General features: G+C 46.7%; 1 long non-coding RNA gene across 1 annotated transcript; it reads right to left on the reverse strand.

The window, feature by feature from the left end:
• Positions 1-329: 329 nt before the first annotated feature.
• LOC135175150 (uncharacterized) lies at positions 330-3,559 on the reverse strand. The gene is made up of 2 exons (XR_010302273.1): positions 2,699-3,559; positions 330-766 (listed from the first exon to the last, which is right to left on the reverse strand). It is a non-coding gene; the product is annotated as an uncharacterized LOC135175150 (long non-coding RNA).
• Between the last annotated feature and the right edge of the window lie 3,056 nt (positions 3,560-6,615).

The following is a 6,615-nucleotide window of genomic DNA, read 5'->3' on the forward strand; positions in this document are numbered from 1 at the left end:
AAATGTGTTCTGGCTGCTGTTAGTATTGTCCCATATTAATGGAGCCCAAGAGCTCCAGGCATGGCTGCAGTGGCTAACATTCTTCTCTGTGATGTTATGGAGCCAGATGCTGCTTTGGGATAAAAGATACGTCAGGAGAAAAGGCTGAGTTACACCAAAGTAGGAATCTGATCCTGAGCAAAGGGCAAACAGGATGGGCTACAGCAACACTCCTTCTTCTGCTCTTCTGGCTCAGCTTTCCAAACAGTGTGTGGTGGTTGTACACTTGGTTTCGGTCCTGAAGAATGGAGTGAACAGTAACTGAGGGATGGGACTCTGATCTGCAGCAGTGCTGAAGTGGTTACCCTTCCCCTTGTCCCCCAGTCAGCAATATGAGTGTTGGCTGGCTTGGTAGTGGAGATATCTACAAGCCCAGCTCTGGTGCCTCCCTTACATCTGTGGGAAAGATTAGTATCTATGGAGCATGCAGCTTTGCACAACAGGCTGAGAAAACAGCTGATATTGCCATCAGATATTCCTTAATTGTTCTAACCATGATGGCATTGCAAGGAAAAGCCACCCCAAAAAGTGAGCCTCTCTGATTGAAACTGCTCCAGGAAAGGGTCACAGAGGCAGCTGCTTTCTCCATGGCCACAGAACTGTGTAGGACTATTTATATGGCAATAAGAGTCTCACAGTGCTCTCTTTGTCTCTGTACTGGCTGGAAAGTTCTTCTCTCAGACTTCTCAGATACACCTGCCTTGTAGAAGTGGAAGAGAGATACCACCTGGAGTAGAGAAGGATTAAGATAGGATTAAGTTAGGATTAAGTTACTGTGACAGTAAGCTAGGCAGGTACAAATCCATGACTCAGCAGGTAACACATTCAAGGAGGATGAGGTTTCTGGTAGAGGTCATTGTGATGTGTGTTGAATGGCTGCCAACTCCAGGAGTTTCCTGATGGGCAAAACTAAATGTCACACTCAGCTTAAAAATGAGCAAATAAAAGGGGCCAAGAAACTTAAACCTGGTCAACTTTTATTCAGTCCTTGGGAAAAAAATGGAGCAGGTCCTCCTGCAAGTCAGATATTTACATGATTCAAGAGTTCCAGGGGGAAGGGGAAGGAGAAAAGAAACTACTGTACTATTAATCCTAGTATGTGTCTTGTCACTTCAGACAGACTTCATAGAATGGCTTAGGTTGTGAGGGACCTTTATAGGTTGGACTGGATGATCTTGGAGGTCTCTTCCAACCTGGTTGATTCTATGATCTAGGTCAACATCCCCAGCAATGAGCAGGGACAACTTCAACTAGATCAGGTTGCTCAGAACCCCATCCAACCTCATCTGGAATGTTTCCAGGGGTTGGGCTTCTGCCACTTTGCTGGATAACCTAGGCCAATGTTTCACCATCCTCAGTGTAAAAACTTTCTTCCTTAGAACAGTCTAAATTTCCCTTCTTTTAGTTTCAAACCATCACTCCTTGCCCTGTCACAACAGGCCCTGCTAAAAAGTCTGTCTTACTTTTATAGGTCACTTTAAGTACCAAAAGGCCACAGTAAAGTCTCCCTGGACCCTTCTCCAGTTCTTTACAGTGAGGGTGGTGAGACACTGGCACAGGTTGCCAAGGAAGGTTGTGGCTGCTTCCTCCCTGGAGGTGTTTAAGGCCAGGTTGGATGACATCTTGAGCTACCTGCTCTAGTGGGAGGTGTCTCTGCCTATGGCAGGATGATCCTTGAGGTCCCTTCCAACCTAGACCATTCTATGATTCTAAATTATTCTACTAGGAGGAAGAGAATCCACAGTCTCAGAGCTACATGCAGCATATTGAGGAGGAAGCAACACTGCTTTCAGAGAAATTATTCCCTTACAGCTCAAAATGCTTTGAAGGACTTTGGGACCATGTGGTCGAATGACCCAGTTGGTGTAGTGGAAATGGAAGAATTCTCAGCTAGGTCTTCCATCAGAGGATTCAAAACATGAACTTGCTATGGGATTGATTACTTTTCTGGATTATTTATTGACTGAAAAGTAAGGAGAGGGGGGGAAAAAAAAGGATTACTTAATTTTGATCACAAAAAACACTGCCAGGAGGGTCCTGCAGGGTGTTCCAGTGGGAGCTCTGTTCTTGAATGTGCTTGTAAATGATTTGAACAAGGAATGATAAAATTTGCTGATGACACAGAATTATTCATGGTAATTGAAACTAATATTCCCACCAGGAGTTGTAGGAGCATCTCAAACTCCTGAGGCACTGAGCCATAGAGACAGGTGAAACTGAGTGTTGGTAAAAGCAAAGTAATGCACACGTGGGAAATGCAACCCTAGACATTTATGCACAAGGATGGCCTCTGGAGTAACAGTTTCCACTCAGAAAAGACATCTGAGCATCAGAGCTCAGGGGAACTGAATGTTAGAAATTACTGGAAGGGAAAAAAATGAGCAAACCAGAAAGCAGCAGCAATGAACTGCTGGAATCTGCAGTGTACCCACACCTTTTGTATGGCATCATTCTGCTCTCTTTATAAAGCTCACATTTTGGAACCATGAATGGTGGATGAAGAACAGAAGAAGGTGAGTAGGAAATAGTTACTATTATTCATAACACAGGAACTGGGAAGCACCAAGAAAAATGTCTAGGAGGCAGACTGGGAGACAAATGAAAGGAAATGCTTCATCACACATGCCCATATCAATGCAATTCTTTCTTTCTGACTCACCAGGGTGGGATTCATCCAACCTAGCTTTAAGAGTGGCTTCACCCCACTTGAACTGGGTAACTTGTGTGCTGCAGGATGTTTCTCATCTAGGGACCAAGGTTCCAATTATAGGCAACAGAGAGTCAGGAGTGGCAGGCAGTAATCAGGAGTGATTCACCTTATTCACTGTAGATATTTCTGTTAGAGAGGATTCATAGAATACCAGGTTGGAAGGGACCTCAAGGATCATCCAGTCCAACCTTTCAGTGTAAGAGTGCAGTATAAATGAGACAACTCAGCACCCTGTCAAGCTGGGACTTGAAAGTGCCCATTGTAGGGAAATGTACCACATCACTTGGGAGTTCAGAGAGAGAATCACTGAGGCTGGAAAAGACCTCCGAGATCATCAAGTCCAGCCTATAAATTATTCAAGAACTAAAAAGCTTCTTGTTTCCAAGGTATAATCCACACCAAGATTCATAGCCTTGGCCCCACTGCTACTCAAGGAGTAAAAACTGGAGATTTTAATGGGCTTCTTCCTCTGAAGAAAGAGGAAGGGGAGCACAGATGCAGCAGGGTCACCCTGTATGCTCTTTAACAACACTGCTCTGTGGCAAGCCCAGGTAGAGCTGAGGTAGTGTCCAGTACAACCCTCTTCTCAAGGCAGTTGGTGTGAAATGGTGCAGATGATGATGGTAGATGATGGTAGGTCCTCTTGTAGAGGGCTTTAGCCAGGTGGGAAAACTTTAAAAGCATTCTTGGTGCCAAAAAAGGAGGAGGTTTGGGGATCCTTCAGTGACTTGTGCAGACAGACATTCTGCTGCTTCTTGACACCAGAGAAGAGCTAAGGAGTTTGAGTCCTCAATGTTGGTGACAGAGCCACTGCAGGTAATAAGAATAAAAGCAGGATTATTACCCTGCCTTTAGATGCACTGAGAAATGCAAGCAACAACTGAATCAGTGTTCACAGTCCATAACTGTGCTACACTTTCATCTCACTGGGCTCATCATGGCACTTCAGAAGAGTTTATTACAATGTTTAGTAGTTTGGATGGTGAAAATGGTTTTGGTTGGGTTTTTTTTAATGGCATCCAGTCTGAATCCCCTCACTAACAACTTGTACCAGTCACCCCTCCTCTTTACCACGTGGCTCTGCAAAAAGGGAGTCTCCCTCCTCATGACAGGATACATCCTACCCCAGTGTCCACTGGCTGTAATGGCCAGCTCCATAATGTGTACATAGAAACAGGGAGTGATAGAATGGTTTGGGTTAGGAGGGACCTTTAAAGGTCATGTAGTCCAATTCTCCTGCAGTCAGTCAGGTGAGACATCTTCAACTAGATCAGGCTGTTCAGAGCTCCAAACAACCTGGCTTTGAGTGTTTCCTGAGATGGGGAATCTACTATCTCTCTGCAAGAACTGTGCCAGTGGCATCTTAACAGCTTCAACTGTACCAGTGTCGTCTAACCAGCCTCAACTGTGCCAGTGTCATCTAACCAGCCTCAACTGTGCCAGTGTCATCTAACCAGCTTCAACTGTACCAGTGCCATCTTACCAGCTTCAACTGTACCAGTGCCATCTTACCAGCCTCAAGCTAAAAAATATCTTCCTTAGATCTAGTCAAAATCTCTCATCTTCTAGTTTAAAACTGTGACCCCTTGGCCTGTCATAACAGGCCTTGCTAAAAGGAGTATGTCCAGAGAAGGGCCAGGAGGATGCTCAGAGGGCTGCAGCAGCTCTGCTGTGAGCACAGACTGAAAGAGTTGGGGCTGTGCAGGCTGCAGAAGAGGAGGCTCTCAGGTGACCTTCTTGTGGCTTTCCAGTATGTGAAGGCAGCCTCCAAAAAAGCTGGAGAGGGATTTCTTAGGCTGTCAGGGAGTGACAGGACTAGGGAGAATGGAGCAAAGCTGGTGGTGGGTAGGTTCAGAGTGGAGGTGAGGAGGAAGTTGTTCAGCATGAGTGTGGTGAGAGGCTGGAATGGGTTGCTCAGTGAGGTGGTTGAGGCCTCATTCCTGGAGGTGTTTAAGGTCAGGCTGGATGAGGCTGTGGGCAGCCTGATCTAGGGTAAAGTGTCTGTGACCATGGCAGGGGGTTTGGAACTAGATGATCTTCCAACCCTGACTTATTCTATGATTCTAAGATTGCCCCCACCTTTATTATGGGCCCCTGTAAGTACTGAAAGACCATAGCAAGGTCTCCTTGGAGCCTTCTGCACATTGAACAACCCCATCTCTCCCCCACAGCAGAGGGGTTCCAGTGTGACCATCATTATTGTGGCCTCCTCAGGCTCCTTTCCAACAAGTCCACATCTCTCTGGTGCTGTGGACTCCAGAGCTGGACCTAGCACTGCAGGTGAGGTCTCAGCAGAGTGGAGCAGAGGAGCAGTATCCCCTCCCTTCTCCTGCTGCCCACACTGCTTTGGATGCAGCCTAGGACACAGCAGGCTTCCGGACTGTGAGCACGCATTTCTGGCTCATGCCCAACCTTTCTTCTGTCAGTATCCCCAAGATCTTCTCTGCAGGGAAAAAAAGGACCCTATTGTGGCTAATTCAGTTATAGTCTCATTGTGGACCTGAACTTTCAGTAATCTGAGCTCCACCAAGTGTTGTACTGCACAGGAACTGAGTGGGTTTGCCTGCAAAAAGGAATCAAACTCATGGGATAGGTACTCCAAGAGAAGGCAGAAGTCCCATTCCCCAGTCATTTCCATGATGACAGGCACACCCAACACCCCCAAGCTGCTAGGAGAAAAATAAAGCTTAACCCCCTTGCTGCTTCTCTGTTTTTTTGTCTTCCCAGCAGGCTGACCTTAAAGGGCAACATGCTCCACTCTGTCTGGTTTACAAGCAGATAAGAGCCACATCCTGGCTCTGGGTGGATGAAGGGGAAGATAAGTTGCTTTCATGGATGTGTCTGGGAGAAGGATGTATAATCTCCTTTATGGGCTCTCTGTTGCTCCTTGCCCAGCTCAGAGCTGTATCTCTGGCAGGGCAAAGACGTACTTGTAACAGAATGGAACGCGGTAAATCACCGCAAGCCATCGCTCTTCTGGCTGGGCTGCACGCTCCCTACTCACAGCAAATGCCAACGTGGTAAGGGGGATAGAGAAGCCTGGTACTTGCACAAATGGGTGTTCCTCCTAAAAATCCCATCTCCTCTTTGTGTCATGTGCAAGCCCTTCCCTTCCTCCAGCTTTTGATTCTGCCAGCCTGAGTAAGCAAGAGGACAAAGCAACAGGCTGCCGAGAGACCTGGATTCGTCTCCAACATATACCAATGTTCTACTGCCTATGGGTGTGTCATGGCTTGCTTTTTAACCCTTCTTCTGTCTTCTCAAATATGATCAGCATTTCTAAGTCTCCAACATTTCCTGGGAACAAGTTTTGCTCCTTTTCTGCTTTCATATACGATGAAAATGCACTCTCTTGGACTGCTACACATTATGGGCTCCAGCGTTATGAGCAGTATTAGTCAGGCAAGAAATGCAAAATAAAGTAGCAAAGCCCAATTTAAATGGCTCCCAGAGCTGCCTTCCTCAGCCTGAAACCTAGTCCTCTTTTCCCAGAGCCTGTCTTTCACCTCCTATGTACCCGGGTGATGCAGAGGATCATTAGTTTCTGTAAGTCATAGAATCAAGCAGGTTGGAAGAGACTTCCAAGATCATCCAGGCCAACCTAGCACCCAGCCCTAGACAATCAACCAGACCATGGCACTAAGTGCCTCAGCCAGGATTTTATTGAACACCTCCAGGGATGGCAACTCCACCACCTCCCTGGGCAGCCCATTCCAATGCCAATCACTCTCTCTGCCAACAACTTCCTCCTAACATCCAGCCTAGACCTCCCCCACCACAACTTGGGACTGTGTCTCCTTGTTCTGTTGCTGGTTGCCTGGCAGAAGAGATTAACTCCAGCTGGCTGCAACTTCCCTTCAGGTGGT

This window comes from Pogoniulus pusillus, chromosome 4, assembly GCF_015220805.1.
Source record: "Pogoniulus pusillus isolate bPogPus1 chromosome 4, bPogPus1.pri, whole genome shotgun sequence".
Lineage (NCBI taxonomy): Eukaryota > Metazoa > Chordata > Aves > Piciformes > Lybiidae > Pogoniulus > Pogoniulus pusillus.